The sequence below is a fragment of the Elephas maximus genome, chromosome 3 (assembly GCF_024166365.1).
Source record: "Elephas maximus indicus isolate mEleMax1 chromosome 3, mEleMax1 primary haplotype, whole genome shotgun sequence".
NCBI classification, from domain to species: Eukaryota; Metazoa; Chordata; class Mammalia; order Proboscidea; family Elephantidae; genus Elephas; species Elephas maximus.
The window spans coordinates 211124917-211144593 of record NC_064821.1 but is presented as its reverse complement, the minus strand read 5'-3'; the positions used below and the strand labels follow the sequence as shown (position 1 = coordinate 211144593).

The 19677-nt window shown below is 40.1% G+C and overlaps 1 protein-coding gene and 1 pseudogene across 8 annotated transcripts in view; one reads left to right on the top strand and one right to left on the bottom strand.

The window, feature by feature from the left end:
- Positions 1–19677, top strand: part of DNM3 (dynamin 3) — a 735481-nt gene that overhangs the window by 422698 nt on the left and 293106 nt on the right. The window lies entirely within an intron of this gene.
- Positions 2840–6360, bottom strand: LOC126073489 (40S ribosomal protein S24-like; annotated as a pseudogene).

Here is a 19677-nt window from a genome sequence, read left to right as displayed (position 1 = left end):
AGTTGAAGATTTTTACAAACTTCTGCAATCTGAAACTGATCAAACATGCAGTTAAAATGCATTAATAATTACTGGTGATTGGAATGTGAAAGTTGGAAACGGAGAAGGATTGGTAGTTGGAAAATTTGGCTTAGGTGATAGAAACAATAAACCGAACCCAAACCAACTGCTGTCGAGTTGATTCTGACTCACAGTGACCCTGCAGGACAGAATAGAACTGCCCCATAGAGTTTCCAAGGAACACCTGGTAGATTAGAACTGCTGACCCTTTGGTTAGCAGCCGTAGCACTTAACCACTACGCCACCAGGGTTTCTGGTAGAAATAATACCAGAGATCAAATGATAGAATTTTCCAGGACCAACGACTTATTCATTGCAAATACCTTTTTTTTGGACAACATGAACGGCGACTATACACATGGACCTTACCAGAGGGAATATATAGGAATCAAATTGGCTACATTTATGGAAAGAGATGATGGAGAAGCTCAATATCATCAGTCAGAACAAGGCCAGGGGCCCACTGCGGGAACAGACCATGAATTGCTCATATACAAGTTCAAGTTGAAGCTGAAGAAAATTTAAACAAGTCCAAAAGAGCCAAAGTATGACCTTGAGTATATTCCACCTGAATTTAAGAACAGATTGGAAGCTTTGAATACTAATGACTGAAGACCAGACAAGTTGTGGAATGATGTCAAAGACATAGTACATGAAGAAAGGAAAAGGTCATGAAAAAGACAAGAAAGAAGGAATAGACCAAAATGATGCTGGAAGAGACTCTGAAACTTGCTCTTGAACGTAGAGTAGCTAGAGCGAATGGAAGAAATGATAAAGGAGCTGAACAGAAGATTTCAAAGGGTGGGTTGAAAAGACAAAGTAAAGTATTATAATGAAATGTACAAAGACCTGGAGTTAAAAAATCAAAAGGGGAGAACATGCTCGGCATTTCTCAAGCTTAAAGAACTGAAGAAAAAATCCAGGCCTAAAGTTGCAAGATTGAAGGATTCTATGGGCAAAACAGGAAGCATCAAAAGAAGGTGGAAGGAATATACAGAGTCACTGTACCAAAAAGAATTGGTTGACATTCAACCATTTCAAGAGGTAGCATATGATCAAGAACCAATGATATTGAAAGAAGTCCAAGCTGCACTGAAGGCATTGGTGAAAACAAGGCTCCAGGAATTGACAGAATACCAACTGAGATGTTTCAACAAATGGATGCAATGCTGAAAGCACTCACTTGTCTATACTAAGAAATTTGGAAGACAGTTATCTGGCCAACCAACTGAAAGAGATCCACATTTGCACCCATTCCTAAGAAAGGTGACCCTACAGAATGCGAAAATTACCGAATAATATTATTAATGTCACACGCAAATAAAATTTTGCTGAAAATAACCAAAAAATGGTTGCAGCAGTACATCAACAGTGAACTGGCAGAAATTCAAGCCAGATTCAGAAGGGGATGTGGAACGTGGGTTATCATTGCTGATGTCAGATAGTCTTGGCTGAAAGCAGAGAATATCAAAAAGATGCTTACCTGTGTTTTATTGACTATGCAAAGGCATTCTACCGTGTAGATCATAACAAATTATGGGTAACATTGTGAAGAATGGAAAATCCATAGCACTTAATCATGCTCATGAGGAACCAAAAGGCAGTCATTCAAACAGAACAAGGGACACTGAGTGGTTTAAAATCAGAAAGGTGTTTGTCAGGGTTGTATCCTTTCACCATACTTATTCAGTCTGTATGCTGAGCAAATAATCCAAGAAGCTGGACTATATGAAGAAGGACACGGCATCAGGATTGAAGGAAGACTCATTGACAACCTGCGATATGCAGGTGACATAACCTTGTTCGCTGAAAGTGAAGAGGACTTGAATGAAGCACTTCCTGATGAAGATCAAAGACCACACCCTTCAGTATGGATTACACCTCAACATAAAGAAAACAAAAATACTCAAAACTGGACCAGTAAACAACATCATGATAAATGGAGAAAACACTGAAGTTGTCAAGGATTTCATTTTACTTGGATCCACAGTCAATGGCCTTGGAATGAGCAGGCAAGAAGTCAAAGGATGTATCGCATTGGGCAAATCTGCTACAAAGGACCTCTGTAAAGTGTTCAAAAGCAAAGATGTCACTTTGAGGACTAAGGTGTGCCTAACTCAGGCCATGGTATTTTCAGTTGCCTCATATGCGTGTGAAAGCTGGACAGTGAATAAGGAAGACCAGAGAAGAGTTGATGTCTTTGAATTATGGTGTTGGTGAAGAATATTGATTATACCATGCACTGTCAGAAGAACAAACAAATGTGTCTTGCAATTCTTCTTGGACACAAGGATGGCGAGACTTCTTCTCACGTATTTTGGGCATGTTATCAGAACGGACCAGTCCCTGGAGAAGGACATCATGCTTGGTAAAGTAGAGGGTCAGCAAAAAAGAGAAAGACCCTTAATGAGATGGATTGACAAAGTGGTTACAACAATGGTCTCAAACATAGCAATGATTGTGAAGATGGCACAGGACTGGGCAGCGTTTCGTTCTGTTGTCACTATGAGTTGGAACTGACTTGACTGCACCTAACATCAACAACAATATTTTTTTTTTTAATTTGAGCACTTATTCTGAAGCTAGGCCCTGTGCTAGCATTTCTCACATGTCATATAATTTAACCTAAGAACCCTGAAAAGTAGGCTTTCTTTGTTTTTTGCAGATAAAGAAGCTAAGGCTCAAGAAGGCATGTGATGTGAGGGTTCTGGAGCTAGGTTGCTTGGCTTTGAGTCTTGGTTTCACCATTAATTATTATTATTTGACTTTGGCAAATTATTTAACTATTCTGATATTCCTTATCTATAAAACAAGTTTTTCGTGAGAATTAAATGTGTTAATGTGTGAGAAGAGTTTAGAACAGGTGTGGCCCAGAGTTAGGCCTCTAGCAGGTTAGGGCCTGCTGTGAGGATGCATGGAGGCACCCAGCTCTACTCAGTTACTGACACGGGTTCAAAACCGGGTCCACGACTCCAAAGGCTGAACAGCACAAATACTGTTGAGGAACAAAGTATGTCATTTTCCTCAAGGTGTTTGTAATCTCGTTGTGTAAATGAATCATGTGTGTGCCAAACAGGTAATAATGGTAGGAAATACTTGATTCTGAAAGAAATAGCGTTATTTTTAAAACTCTGTAGTGGGAGCTAACTCCTTAAAATAATCTTTCAGAGAAACTCTTTGAAAAGGCAATAATGATCTTCTTTTCCTCTGAGTTTATCTGCTTTTATTACAGTTTTTGTATGCTTATATATTAATACGTATGTATGAATGTATATATATGCATGAGTATATACATGTGTGTTTGTGTATGTTTAGTGTGTATACATTTACCATGTATATATATGTATATGTATTTTTTAAGTAAACCGGAATATCTACACGACTATTATCACCATCAAAATTAATCCTCTTCCCTTTTTATTTTTTTAAGGTTAAAGTAGTGTTAGCATGTGTGCATTTCAGTTGTGTTGTTTTTTTAATTGTACCTCTCAGAGCTTTACAGCAATGGTTGAAGGTTAACAAGCAACCCTATAGGACAGAGTAGACCTGCCCCGTAGAGTTCCCAAAGAGAGGTTGGTGGATTCAAACTGCTGGCCTGTTTTTTAGCAGCCATAACACTTAACCACTATGCCACCAGGGTTTCCAACAAGGGCACAGTAGGTAGGAAATACCTCTGTAAGTTTGCAAATGCAACATTTAAAAGGATTGACTTTTACATATATGGAGTTATGGCTGTCTGCATTTAAAAACTACACACACACTGTGTACTGTTGGTTCACTTTTGTTTGGGGAACAGGTAGTTCACCCTCAGTCCTCTGCTCCCTGATAAAATGTTTTCCTCTGGTACAATATACTTTCTTTTCATCTCATCTTAGTTTCTTCAAGAAAAAACTACCCTTGGATTTCATTGGCCAGTATGGATTATGATTACTTTTGAAATAATGGCTCATTTCGCTGTTTTGTTTTTTGTTTGTTTTTTTTTTTGCTGTAGTACTAGTAGGTTTTTTACTAATTTTTTAAGGGATTTTGATCCCATTGAAAATGTTTGGGGTGGCCTCAGGTGCCACCTGGTCAGTAGTGTGCACGTCAACCATTGGAAGTAGGCGCTTGGAGTTCAGCTTCCTTGCGCAGGCATTTTCAGGGCCTTGTGGAGTTATTACTAAGAAGCTCACTAATGAGTCTTTTTTATTTTTCAAGGTTTCTGAGAAGAGTAAAAAAGAGCTAGGATAAGTAGCCTAGGAGGAGTCTTTTGACTTTTCCAGAACTATGTGCCTTCTGGCAGCACTGGAGCCAGTTTGAGGATCGTGAACTTCCCTCCCATGATTATGATTCAGACCATGATGACGTTTTCAGTACTACACTTCAATTGGGTAATTTTTGAAAAGTTGAATCCCTCATTATTTTTAACCTTTGACAAAGAACAGGAAAGCTAGTGGAAGCTGATTTTCCAGTACATTTTGCCCTATCTGTTTTGTAAATCAGCCTTAATTCTGGTTCCGTCTTTGCCTTCAGACCAGAAAATAATTGGTAGTGGTCACCCAGTAATGCTAGCACTGAGTAGGCTGGATCCTGTTGGAGTTAATGCCAGCGCTAGCTTTATTTTATTATTGTGAGATTTGATTTTGTTGTGACTGTAGTACACGTGGGCTCACTTAGATGAATGCACTTCTGCTGCACCGCTGTGTCATTTTCAGCGCCTCTGTCCTATGTATGCACATACCCAGTGTTCTGACTGCGTCCAACTCCCCACTTCAAACTACCGTTCCCACAACACATGTCTCCTTCACCTTCAGTACTGGAGAGTTTCAGTGAATTTTTTTGTGTATGCGCACGCTGATAAAAACTGGAAAGACCATGTTAAAAATGGTTCCAACTACATAAGATAATTTTCATAACACAGTTCCCTTTGATTGTCAATGTATGACTGTGAAATAGGAGTTTTGAATTAACGGTGAAAACACTAAAACCAAGTCTCTCAGTCCCTAGAGCAGAAGACTTGGATGATTTCGTATTTGTACAGATTTAATTAACTATATTTGATTTCAAAATTTTCACTTTCTTGAACAAATTCCACTTCTTTGATGTTAAATTAAACCTTTGTTTTCTTAAATAGAACTGAGGTATAAGAGAAGGAGCAGCAGTACTGACGGGTTCAAGTTCAGCTGTGCTATATGTTCTTAGAGTCGAATAGTGGAAGGTTCCTTACATCAGAGGTGGTTGAGAGGCCTGAACATACGCTTTTAAAAACATTTTGCACTAGCTCCTGTGGCAACAGTTTGGCGAATTGTCGTGACATTGTCTCGAGGCAGGCAGTTATGGCGCTGTAGCAAACACCGTCTCTACCCTTGGCGACCATTGCACCCCTAAACATGCAAAAACAGGAGTGGAGAATATTGAAGTAGTGATTTTGTCAAAGAGCAGTGGTACGTGTTAACTACCCACACTACACCTCCGTCAAGTGATCAAAAGGCATTCAGTCAAAGAGGTTTATTAATTATCTTTATTCATTTCTCCTCCTCTTTTCCCTTCCCCACCTCTCGTCTGCTCGGTGAGAGACTCTGCACAGCTCTTCCCTCTTGTAAGCCCTAATTCTTCCTGGTCATCTTTCCCTTCCTATTTCCATTTTATAGCTCCCATTTCTGTTGTTCCTATTGCTTTCTTCTTCTGGACATAGAGTGGGCATTGAGCTACTGGTAAAAATATTTATTAGACTGTTCAGTAAAATTTGGCTTCTTCTCCTTGGATTTCAGAGCAGATGAATTTAACTCTATCTGAACATTGCTTAAAAACAGCTCCCAAACTAAATTAAATTGCTTTTATACTTTCACGTGAACTTTAAAATAACTCTTTTATGAGCCAGTGGCTTTTTTTTTTTTTTTTTTTGCAGGGGGCAGGGGTGGTCTTACAGTTTATGAATCCTGCAGAATCTTTGCTCCTTTTTGCTGGCACTGCACTGGCCTTTGCGGTCCCCCTAACTTTCCTCATTGTGCTCTTGTGTTCCTTTTACTCTTTTCATGAGGCCTTTTTCTTTTCATACAGGCCATGCCTTGCAAGTCTGGGTTTGGGTTCATCTTTCTTTCTGTAATCCAAGAGGTGGTAAAGCATGTGTAAGCCCGTTGTGTTGCCACCACCAAAACGGGTTCTGAATCCAAACACAAAGATGACATCTAGTGTCTTGTACAGGTTGGCTAGTTTTCCTTAGGCGCGTTATCTCCCAGGGTGAAGGACATTGATGGCCATTTGTTCCCTCTGAAGCGCTTGGCTTGTCACAAACTTCCTGGCCTGGATAGTTAACAGTGATAACAGTCACTCTTCAGGCAACCAAGGAGGAAAAGAGCGAGCCTGTGGCTTTTTATTTATTTTTCTGTTTGTTTTAATGTTACATGTCTTCAAAAGGGAAGGGAAGACAGAGAATGATGGAACTTTAGATTGGTCACACTGTTTTACTTTAAAACCAACTTTCTCGTGGCTCCAAAGACTATTGTGTAGCACATATTTCCATATCACCCATATAGACCTTATTATCTATTCCTCTCATTTATCCATTTATTTCTTATGATATGCTGACCCTCCTTAGCTTATTGTCTGACTTGTTATGATATTTATGTTTCACCTTTCTAACTTGTTCATAAGCTTCCTGAGGTCAGGGGCCATGCCTGTAGTTTCTATGTATGCCCCAGTGGATTTCCAAGTGGAACCACGGCCATTCTGCTATTTTCCTGAATATAGAGTCAAAGAAAAGGAATCCCTTCTTAAGTAAGAAAGAATGAAGGCCACCAAAAATCACCTTCCTAGATTATATTTTTAACATCTTTATTTACCATTACCAAAGCTTTCAGCGTAAACTGCAATGCAGAATGCTATAATGTGTAGTCCATTTATAGTGCATTTGAGAGTGTGCTTAGAATGTGCCACAAAATGCCACAAATGCCGTTTTATTTTAAAAATCACTCAAGGAGGAATTTTTTAGATGAATGTCTGCCGGGAAACCACTGCCAGGAGAAATGTGGAAACCACATGAAATTCACTACATAAAGAAATCTGGTTTCCATTTCTGCTCCGCATTTTGTGCTAGCAGGAAAAAGATAAACAAGCTGTTTCGAGCTAAAGGGAATGGCAAAGGGATTAAAATTTTAAATCCCGTATCGTAAATGTGTTTTGGAATTTTCGAAATTTAATCCCCTCCCATAGGATCCTTTAAGAAGAGAAAAAATGTGTTGAGTCTTCTAGTCTTAGATACCTCAGTGGAATGGATGAGTAATTGCGTTTCCTGTTATGTGCAGCCTCTAGCTGTAACACTTGCTTCAGCTGGAATTCACGTGAAAGGCTCCTTCTGGTCTTTGGTAAGCAGACATTAGTTTAGGACTCAGACAAGGGAAGCAAGCGGGAGAACCCTTTCATTTTGTCAGTTTCAGATCATCCTTCTAGGACTAGGGGAGCTTGAATGTAGTGTTTTAGTCTAGCTCTTTAAAAAATCCTTTTAGGAAAAGGGGTATGGGCAGAGTAGATGGAAGGAAAAGCGTTGGACTGTTGTTGTTGTTGTTGTTTGTTTAATCAGAAAAATACCCTGAAGGTTCTTTTTTAGTTTTCTGTTTTTTGACCCTCATACAGTTTAAATGTGTTATGAGATTGGCATTTAAAGAGGAATAAACCTGGTGAAAATACTGTTAATTAAAAAAAAAAAAAAAAGCTAACATTTGAAACATAAAAACCAAACATTCAAATTGTGATTTTCCTTTAATAAACATGGCCAAATCATACATGCCTGTGTTTAGCAGGAATGGACATGCCTTTCTGAACTCAGGAGGCCTAGTACTTTTAAAAACCTATAAAATTAAGAATATTATAAAATAAAGTTGACTATATACTTAAGTGGGTTAAAACTTTTCCTCCTGTAGCTTGGTTTCTCTGCCACTTTTTTTGTGGAAAGGGAAGGCTGAGTAACTAAGGTTTATTTATCATGGTGCTTTTTTACTATTTTAATTTCCAATTCGAAAACTTCTAGCTGGCTGCGCTTAACAACTAATACATAATTTGTCTAAGCCTACATTCATAGCCAAGGAGTCTTGTGTCCTTGGAAGGCACCATCTTTCAAAGGAAATGTGAAAATAAAACTTCTAGTCACTCCATTCATTTGTTCTTTCATTCACTCATTCGCTCCATAAACATTTATCAAGATCCTAAAAAACCTTTTGGTTAGCAGCCGTAGCACTTACCCACTATGCCACCAGGGTTTCCATTAAGATCCTACCGTGTTACAAATTCTGTGCTGGAGATAAAAATATAAATAACACAAAATTTGTGCCTTCAATGAGCGTGCTTGGGATGGCATAAGACAAAAACGATTGTTAAAACGGAAGGCAATAATTTCAGTGTTTCAGATAAATATGCATTTTCACAAATATTGAACTTGTCAAGGATTTCATTTTACTTGGATCCACAATCAACATCCATGGAAACAGCAGTCAAGAAATCAAATGACATATTGCATTAGGCAAATCTGCAAAAGACCCCTTTAAGTCATCCTGAGGACTGAGGTGTCCTGACCCGTGCCTTGGTATTTTCATCTGCCTCCTGTGTGTGTGAAAGCTGGACAATGAATATGGAAGACTGAAAAAGCATTGATGTACAGTAGAAGGAAGCACTGCCCTGTCCTACCATCCTCACAATCGTCGCTGTGTTTGATCCCATTGTAGCAGACACTGTGTCAATCCATCCTATTGAGGGTCTTCCTCTTTTTTGCTGACCCTCTACCAAGCATGATGTCCTTCTTTAGGGACTGGTCCCTCCTGATAACGTGTCCAAAGTATGTAAGACATGGCCTCGCCATCCTTGCTTCTAAGGAGCATTCGTTCTTCTGGCAGTCCATAGTCTATTCAATATTCTTCCCCAACAGCATAATCCTTCAGTCTTCCTTATTCACTGTCTAGCTTTCACATGCATATGAGGCAATAGAAAATACCATGGCTTGGGTCAGGCACACCTTACTGCTGAACATGATCTTTGCTTTTTGACACTTTTAAGAGGCCTTTTGCAGCAAATTTTCAAAGGACATATAAAGTTCAAAAAGCATTAGTCTTGAGTCCCACACTGCCACTTGCCAGTTGCTTAACTTTAGGTAATTTACATGATCTCTTTGTGTTACCTTTCTCCATGTATAAAGCTGGGATAATGTAGAACCTTTCTCATAGAGTGCTGTAAGGATTAAATAAAACTTACCAAGCATGTAGGACATAGCTAATTTCCAGCAAATTCACTCGATTTGTTTTACTTATCAAGCACTTGTTGAATAGCTCCCGTTCATTAATTCACTTAATTTATTCAGCAGGTATTTTGAGTACTTAGTACGTGGCAGATACTATTCTAGGCACGGGGGATATACAATAGACAAAAGTTCCTGCCCTGGTAACACTTGCAATCCAGTGCAATGGGAAAAATAATGCAAAGAAAGGAAATAGAGAATCCTGGGAATGAGTGTAATATTAAACGAGGACATTAGGAAAGGTAATGTTTGAGAAAATATCTGTGAGGCGTAAGGGATTGAACGTGCAGATTGCTGGGGAGAGAGCCTTTCAGATGGAGCGAATCCCAAATACAAAGGCCTTGAGGCAAGAGTGTGGTTGGAGGCCAGTGGAGCTGGAGTAGGGTTAGGTAAAAAGTAGGAGGAGGTGAGGTCAGCCCTAGGGACCTGCTTAATATCTGAGTGGCACACTGATGGGCATAAAGAAGGGGATTTGGTATGTACCAGTGAAGGCTTCTTCAATGAGAAGGTAGACCTTGAAAATGGATAGGCTATGAAAACGCGTCTGGAAAAAGGAGAACATTCCTGTTAAGGGGAAGAATGTGAGCAAAGGCACAGAGCATGGAAGAGATAGGCCTGAAGAGTGTCCAGGATATCCTACCTAGGACAGAGGGTGTGCAGTGGAGAAGAGAGGCAAACAAGATGGCGTAAATACAGTGGGACTGCATGATGGAGGGCCTGCAGAGCTGGGCAGAAGACTATTGGTTTCTACTGGTTAAAAAAAAATGCTTGCAGTCAATAGAAGCTAGCTAAGAATAAAATCTTTAAATACAAATTAAAAATCCATGTGTACAGTATATACATAAAATTTCTGTAATTTTATTCATGGTTTTGATGTATAACAAAGAAAAAATATTGATGCTCTAAGCAAAGTACTTACAATTAAATAAAAGATTCCTTAACCATCCACTATGCGTACTACAGTTTTAAGCATCCTGGCTTGATAAATTAGGTGTTACTTTAAACATTAAAATCATAATCCATTGTATGACTAATCTCGGCGTTGATAAAAACATGCAGGAGATCTTGTTCTAATGGCTCTTTTCTTTATCCCCAGATGGAGCTTTAAACATAAGGCTTGTTTTGCTTGTTGATAGACATGTATGCTCACATTCTCACAAATGTGGTACAAAATTAGGGCGGCACATGGGCCAAGACATAGAAATGGGTACATACTTCCTTTGGAAAATTATCTTGCAACTTGAGACCCATCAACACTGTTTACTAATTTCGGTCTCTTTTAACTTTCTGTTCAATGTTAAGCTGTGTAAAAAAGTGACGGTAGAGAAAAAAGGCACCCCTGCGCAGAACACACCTGACCTGTGACTCCTGTTAGATCCATCACAGACTTGCAGCTGTCCTCCTTGGCTTATGCTTTCTCAGCACAATCTCTTCCGAAGAAGGCCTTTTACTTGACAGTCAATTTCCATCACAAAATGGCTCTGTCACTGTGTGTCTGCTGCAGGGAGTTTATGTCACACTATGCTACTGCCCTGGACGGCAGGGATCAGCGTAGCCTGCCCCATGGAGACGAAATTGATCGGCCCTCCTTCGAAAGTTAGCCATATGCTGTAAACAAGCTTCCTTAGTTTCCAGAAGTGATTGAGATCTGGTGTTAAGTGGATTTTCTTGAAATGAAAACAGATATTAGGCATAGAGGACGTGATCATCAGTTGTGACACAGGATAGAACGTGAGAAAACTTCCTTCTCTTCCTGGCCTCGCTGTTTGTTTGCAGCAGGAACTGTGGCAATGCGTTTGCTCCGTGTTCGGAGTGTCTCCGTAAAATAAATGCAAAATGCTAGTTAATGCCCATAATAGATTTTCACTAAGGGACTATACAAAGCTATTAGTCTGGTATAAAATATGAATTACTTCTTAAAAATCATAAAATTACCCTTTGATAGGCTGCAACACACTGTTAAACAATTTGAGTTTACTAACTTTGGTTTGAGGACTGGATTACTTATTCTTTTCATCATTGACTTTGACGACAGACCTTAAATAAGTTCAGTCGTCTTTGGGTGTCACTAACTTAGGCAGTGGGGTTAACCTCCAGTATGAACCAAATACAAAGTGGTACTTGCTGTTCACACAAATAATGAGTGAAAAATAGAATGCGATGTGCCCCTGCCAATGGTGGTAGGAAAATTTGGAAATGGGAAATGGTGATAGTTAGACAACATGATAAACATAACTAATGTCACTGAAGTATACACATGAAGAATGTTGATGGCAAATAATTCGTTACATGTATGTTTAGCACACACACACAAAATAGAACACAGTTCAGGAGGAACAAGTGAACAAGACAGAGCTAATAGAAAAACCAAGACCTAACTATTATTGTGGTCCTTTTCTCTGCTTAAATTCAACATTATAGGACTCTTATTAAGAATATAAGTTTACAGTATTTGAATGAAATAATGATACAAGATAAATCAATATTGAGTATTACTGGAATGGAGTGACCCAGAAACCACCCAGTGCCGTCGGAATGGAGTGAAGGGAAGCTCAATCAAGAGTAATGGTTAGAGGTCAACAATTACGTTAAAGCAAAGATGAGAAGATGAGGGGGCAGGGAGACTAGAGTACTGAAAATGAAACAACCAGAACACAATTAAAGAGAATGTTGATACATTTTGAAAACTAATGTCATTGAGAAATTTGTGTAGAAATTGTCAAATGGGAACCTAATCTGCTGTGTAAACTTTCACTGAAAAAACAATAAAATGTTATTAAAAAAAAAAGAGTAATGGACACCTTCTGCTTGGCACTGGTTCGGTATAAAGCGACACGATCCCTTTTCAGCATCTGCATTTTGGGAGAGGTATGGAAAACTTGAGAAGGACACCGTAAATGAGCAACTGAAATGATTCCAGGTTGCAATCTGGCAATGTGTGGGGGAGGTTAAAGAAGTGGGTGTTGTTTTGACTGGGGAAGAAGCTTAAAATCCACTTCACTGCCTTAAAGTAAATTAGATTTCAGTGAAAGAAGGATGTTCAGCACCACTTCATCTTCCAAGGGAAAGTAAACAGTAAATTGGTGTAAATTGCTACCAAAGATTGCTACCTGGATTGAACAAAAGGGAGAAATCGGTGGAACTGACTGCTGTCAGACTCCAGAATATACCACCAGGGTGGACCATGGATTTGCTCTCAGTGATTATCTTTTAATGGTGGAATTGATCCATTTGGCTTGGATGATTGGTTATCATATTTTCTAAAGGTATATTCTCCAAGGCAGTATTCCGGCTAAAGTGTATCTGCAGAGGAATGAAAATTAGTTCTTCCTGCCTCCATTATTTTGTTAAAGTTCTTGTTATTTATATACTTCAAAGCATTCATTCAACAGAAATATATTGGGCATGGACTTAATGTTAGTAAATGTTTTTATACTAAGAAACAGCCATATGTGCTATTATTGTCATTGAAAAGCAATGCATAATTTCTTACCCAACCTCTACTTTTGATTATTTACATGGAGTTTTATATAACGAAAATACTTCAAACCTAGTACAGTGAAACCTGGAAGAGCCGGAACTCAATGGAATTGCCTTGTTTTTCTGGGTCTTGCAAGTTTTCTGTCTTTGACAGGGTGCAGTCTTACCCCTTTCCTTTGCCTTCCAATACCAGTGGAAGGTGTTTGCATTTTCCTTTTCTTACAGGTTTCCACCTAACACAGATTCCAACTTTCGTAGGTTTTACTGTAGAATATAAAGGTCTATCTGTTGTTAATGCTTGATTATCATCTTTGAAATTTCCCTTAGAGAATTCATAATTTGTAAGTTAAAAAAAAGTCATCTTTGGTCAAATAATACACGTCAGGGCTGCTTTCCAAACATTTGATAGTAACTTCTGACCTCCTGATTCACGTTAGGTAGCTTAATGTAAGATGTTGTCAGGGTAACAATTACTCTGAAACACAAATAAACATACAAAATAGACCAAAAAAATGACTTTCTTATGTATTTCTTCTGCTTTAAAAAATACTCCAGTCAGGGATGAGAAAGATACTCTTTTCTGAATACCTCTTTTTGTTTTTTGGATTTTGAATGATGTGAATGTATTGTTGTGTGCCATTGAGTTGATCCCAATTCATAGCGACCCTACAGGACAGAGTAGAACTGCCCCATAGGCAGGGGCAGGTAAACCAGTGAGCAAGGTACGCAGGGGCTGACAGTGAGTAAGGTACACACAGGCTTACAGTGAGCAAGGTACACACTGGCTTACAGTGAACAAGGTATACACGGGCTTACTACAATGAGCAAGGTACACAGGGCTTACAATGAGCAAGGTACACAGGGCTTACAGCGAGCAAGGTATACACGGGCTTACTACAATGAGCATGGTACACATGGGCTTACAGTGAGCAAGGTACGCAGGGGCTTACAGTGAGCAAGGTACACAGGGCTTACAGTGAGCAAGGTACACAGGGCTTACAGTGAGCAAGGTACACACAGGCTTACAGTGAGCAAGGTACACACCGGCTTACAGTGAACAAAGCACACATGGGCTTACAGTGAGCAAGGTACACAGGGCTTACAGCGAGCAAGGTACATATGGGCTTACTACAGTGAGCAAGGTATGCAGGAGCTTACAGTGAGCAAGGTACACAGGGCTTACAGTGAGCAAGGTACACAGGGCTTACAGTGAGCAAAGTATACAGGGCTTACGGTGAGCAAGGTATACAGGGCTTACAGTGAACAAGATACACACGGGCTTACAGTGAACAAGGCACACACGGGCTTACAGTGAGCAAGGTACACAGGGCTTACAGCGAGCAAGGTACACACGGGCTTACTACAGTGAGCAAGGTATGCAGGAGCTTACAGTGAGCAAGGTACACAGGGCTTACAGTGAGCAAGGTACACACGGCTTACAGTGAGCAAGGTACACAGGGCTTACAGTGAGCAAAGTACACAGGGCTTACAGTGAGCAAGGTACACACCAGCTTACAGTGAACAAGGTACACACGGGCTTACAGTGAGCAAGGCACACACGGGCTTGCAGTGAGCAAGGTACACAGGGCTTACAGTGAGCAAAGTACACAGGGCTTACAGTGAGCAAAGTATACAGGGCTTACGGTGAGCAAGGTATACAGGGCTTACGGTGAGCAAGGTACACACAGGCTTACGGTGAGCAAGGTACACACCAGCTTACAGTGAACAAGGTACACACGGGCTTACAGTGAGCAAGGCACACACAGGCTTACAGTGAGCAAGGTACACAGGGCTTACAGTGAGCAAAGTACACAGGGCTTACGGTGAGCAAGGTACACAGGGCTTACAGTGAGCAAGGTACACATGGCTTACAGTGAGCAAGGTATGCACAGGGTTACTTGTGCTTATTTACTAATCTATACTGCAAAATTGCACATAGTTTTTGTCGCAGGTGAAATTGTGCACTACAGGTTAATAAGTAAGCATAAGTAAGCCCATGCATACTTTGCTTATTGGGTAATCTGTCCCTGATAGGGTTTCCAAGGCTGTAAATCTTTATGGAAGCAGAGTGCCACATCTTTCTCCTACGGAGTGGCTGGTGGATTCGAACCACCAATCTTTTGGTTAACAAATGAGTGCTTAATTAGTGTGCCACCTGGGCTCCTTATGAATGCATTGCCTAACTTAAAATGTTACATTATGATGTAAAGTATCTTTTAAATACTCCAGTTTTATCTTATTAAAATTTCTTACAAATTCTTCTTTAGAACTGAAAAAATACCATCAGATTTCCCAGAATAATTTACTTCAGTCCTTCTCAACCTATGCTCAGATCGCTATGTGAGAGTTTTATTCTTTTCATTGTTTCCAGGGCTCCATATAAGGTGACCTGAGTAATAGGTGCGGGAGATGTTTTGAGAATGAAGACCTGTCAAATTTTTTAAATGTTCCGTCGATACAGAAACGTGTGTCCTTTTCTAGGTACTTAGGTTAACAAATATTTGGTAGGGTTCTGCCTGTTCGTTCGAACAGCTTTTTGAGACTTTATATTGAATTATTCACTTAGCTTTTTCAAATAAGAGAAGAAAGTGCAGATGGAAACAGCTCGTCTTCTCTTACAGTGATAAAGGGAAAGAGGCGGAGAACTAGCACCTGTTTTTCCTTTTTTCGGAGACCGAACTGTGTGCCAGTGTGATGAAATGCAGGTTAAGACAACAGGCAGCATTGAGGGTTGTGTCCGCTTGCAGGTACTGTTCCTTGGTGTTATGGCCAGAAGACCGGAAACACCCAGTCCTCCCTGAGACCACGACAACTGCTCCCCTCGTGGTTTCTGAAGAAGGAACCACAGCAGAGTAACACCTCATTCTTTGCTGGGGATTTGGCCCCAATTCCCAGCCCAAAGAACTTTGGCCAGCTGGGCGTGACCACCTATGCGGAGCAGCCGTTTCTCCTGAGGTGGTGAGGCCTATGTACCTTCAAACAAAGGTGGCTTTTTCTGTCCTAATCTTATCAGACTCCAGCCACATGTAAGAAGGACTCAAATAAGAGTGAGGAGCCTGACCCTGTGGGAGCAGCCTGGGTCCTAATTCCTGTTTGCCTTTTAGCAAAGGTGGCCCATTGGCTCAAACCACAGCAAGGCTCTTTAGGGGTGGGGGTGTGGAGGCAACGTGTGAGGAAGGTGGCAGGGGGGAGTGGTCTGAAAGGTGCTTTCTCCCAAGGCACCAGGATTGGTAACTCTCATGGTGGTGGGAAGTGGATGAGCCACGCTGCAGCTCTGCTGTGCTTTTGCTCAGAGCACACATGCCGTGTGTTTTTGGTAATGGTACATATAACTCCTTTTCTTGAGGCTGAGAGCTTGGCACGAGTACAACTTTGTCATTCTAACCAGGCTTACACTGTAGGCTTCAGATCCAGTTTCAGCAGGTGTCCATGTTCGGTCTGTCCAAAGAACCAATCTTAGTAAGTCTGGTTATATGGATGTATGTGTTAATGACCTAAGTGATCCTTAACTAATCTTTCAAAAATCGACCTTTTGTGGGTGAAGCGTGTGCAGGAACTCTCTGTGCTGTTTTTCCAACTCTTTAGTACATCTAAAATTATCTCAAAATAAAAAGTTTCTTTTAAAAAGTGGAGAATGAAAGATAGATCAAAGCAACAATGTGTTTCAGAAGAAATGAGTGAGAGAATATGTCTTTCAATATGTCAGTCAACACTGGTGGCATAATGGTTAAGAGTTCAGCTGCTAACCAAAAGGTCAGTGGTTCAAACCTACCTAGAGGCTTCACTGGAGAAAAGACTTGGCAATCTGTTCCCTTAAAGATTATACCCTAGGAAATGCTATAGGGTAGTTCTACTCTATCCTATAAGGTCGCTATGATTCGAAGTCGACTCAACAGCACAGAACAACATATGTCTTTAAGGAACTAAAGATATTCCTACATGTTTAAAATAAAAAAAAAATAAAAAAAATACAGCTTTTATGTTATCACACTGCCCAAAAACTTTTGTTGACTTCCTATTACTTACCGGACACAGTTCAAACTCTTTAGCCTTGAAATTTAAAATCTCTTAAATCAAGCCCTGTGCTACTTTTCCAGGTTACAGTTGGTTACTATTATCCATTGTTGTCAAGTCAATTCCAACTCATGGTAACCCTATGGGACAGAGTAGAACTGCCCCATAGGGTTTCCAAGGCTATGATCATTATGGACACAAACTACCACATCTTTCTCCCATGGAACAGCTGGTGGGTTCAAACCACTGACCTTCTGGTTAGCAGCCAAGCACCTAACTACAATACCACCAGGGCTCCTTTAGGTTACTATTACCTTTCCCCAAATCTCTAGCCAGACTGGTCTCCTCATGGACATTCGGCGGGAATTTCCCTACAGGATTCTTTCCATCCTTCCACCACCTCATGAAGTCTACAGCAGCCCTTCAAGTTACATCTTATATCTCACCTCTTCCAAGAAGCTTTCCCTAACCATCCCCAGCCCAAAATAATACATCTGTCTTCTGTATTCTTACAGCAAATATTGTATATAAACCTTTAGCACTTTTATTTACTACAACCCCTTTATAATATTAATTTATATATATATCATCTTTCTGCTAGAATTTTTAAGCTGCTCAAAGTCAGGATCTTATTACATATTTTTTGAATTCTCCACATTGCTTAGAATAGTCACTCATTCCACAAGTTTTTATCAGTTGCGTTTATATGTGCCAGACACTATGCTGGTCGTTTGCAACATGAAGCTTAATAGAAAGAGTTCTTAAGGAAGGCTTTCCTGTCTCCCCTGGCCAGCTTAGTCAGAAGGTCGTCTTCTGGGATCCAGTTGTATCTTGTCATTACTTAGGGGTATCACACTGTATTGGTTGTTGGATTATGTGTGTATCTCCTACACTAAACTGCAAGCTCCTCAAGAGTGGGGACTCAGTCTTTATTGATGGTATCCTCTATACACAGAATAGGGCAGCACTCAGTACACACGTGTTGAAAGAAACAAATGATAATAAAGTGCAGCTGGAAGTCGTAGTTAGTTGGTGGGTTAATTATGGCCAGGGCCCTTAAGTAAACAGGTCCTCAGCTTTCACACAAAATGTCTGAGAATCACATTCTTGTGATTTCTTGTCCTTTCTCCTCCTGCAGTCAATATATGTATTTAATCATGATGTAGACATCAGCACTAAAGTGCCTCACAACACAGGATTTACGTATGTTGTGGTATGGCTACATCCGCCATCTTCGTGGTCATTTTCCGTATAGAGACTTACAGACCTACGTATCTGAGTATACAAAGTTTGTTTGTTTGTTTGTTTAATTCCAGGAATGTGTGCTGCAAACTGTTATTTCTACCAACAGTTATCAAGTAGAGTTAACCATGAATCCCTTGAAGGCAAGGAATGTGGGTTTTAATCAATGTTTATATCCCTACTATCTAACATAAGCAAGGTCCCTAGAACATAGTATACGCTTAGTAAATGTTTGTTGAATTCGTAATATAATAATTACAGTTCCCTTCCCCTCTCCACGTCTGTTTTTGCTAGTCACTTTGATCTCTTAAATTTTTATGAGAGCTGCTAAAAAAGAGAGCTTACTGATTTGAATTCCTGCTGCCCTCCCTGTCTTTGCTCTCTAAAACCCTGAAATGGCAAACTGTGGAGCCCAGAGACTAAAAAAGAGCAATGAAGCCTGTCTCATCCAGGAACTCATTTTCAGGTCTATATAAATGGCTAAGAATTGAGTTCTTACTGAATTTAAACTGAAAATAGCTCATTACGTACCAGGAAAGAAAACCTCATGATTATCTTACACATTGGAGGCCTCACTTATCTTATTTACTTGATACAAACAAGCATGTACTTGACCTTCAAAGAATTTATCAAACTCAGGGTACTGAGAGTTCAAATCCAACTCTAGTTATGTAGCCCACATTGTTCAAAAGTTTTAGACTCTGTCTTGATCACTCATATTACCACACTAAGATTTTTTTAAGCACCATTTCCTATAGAAAAAAAAAAGTTTTTTTTAGAGTGGAGATTAATTCCTGATGCTTTGAGGGTGTGGGTTCTTCAGAGAAAAGGCTACGCAGGGAAAACATGGACACATCGTCTCCGGGAGTAATTATACTCTTTAGACTTCATGGACATTTATGCTGTTTTCCTGAGCATCAGCTTGGCCTTGCTATATTTCAGAACAAAATAAGCTTTTCCGTATAGTTTTAACCACCCATATCATAATTCACTCTGCAATATTTACTGAAGGAATGAATGTCTTTTCTGGTTTAATAGTTGTTCAATACGGTCTCCATGTCATTTTTCCAGTCTTTTCTTGAAAGCAGTACTACTTTGCAATGGAAAAATCAGGAAGCACACCTTCCATTTCCTCGTTAAGGTCCAACATTTCTTCCTGTATATTCTGACACAGAGGATAGAAAGGAAGCTTGTAGGTTTTAACAAAAGGTTTAGCAGTTATGGTAGGCTGGACGCTTTAAACAGAGCTGAGTGTGCAATTGTTCTATTATCAGGACAATTGCCTGATTGAGAACAGCTCTCTGGAACAACTCCAAGTATGTTTCTGGATTACCACAGGGCACTGGAGCAATTAGAATTGCTCATGAGCAACAAATACCCTGGCTTGTCTCCACGAGGCGATTGAAGTGTATGGGAGCCCTGAGAGACTTGACTTAGTTGAAAGTACTCTCTTCCTGTTGTAGCCTTCTTTGCCTCCGTGGAAGTACTAAATGCAAAGCAGGTTTCCACACAGGAAGTCCTAACGCAGACATTAGGCTTGCAAGGTGGCCCTGGCCCACTCTACGTGAGACAGTGCAAAGGGCTGGGGGGCTGGCATTCACAGGCCACTCACACAGTCT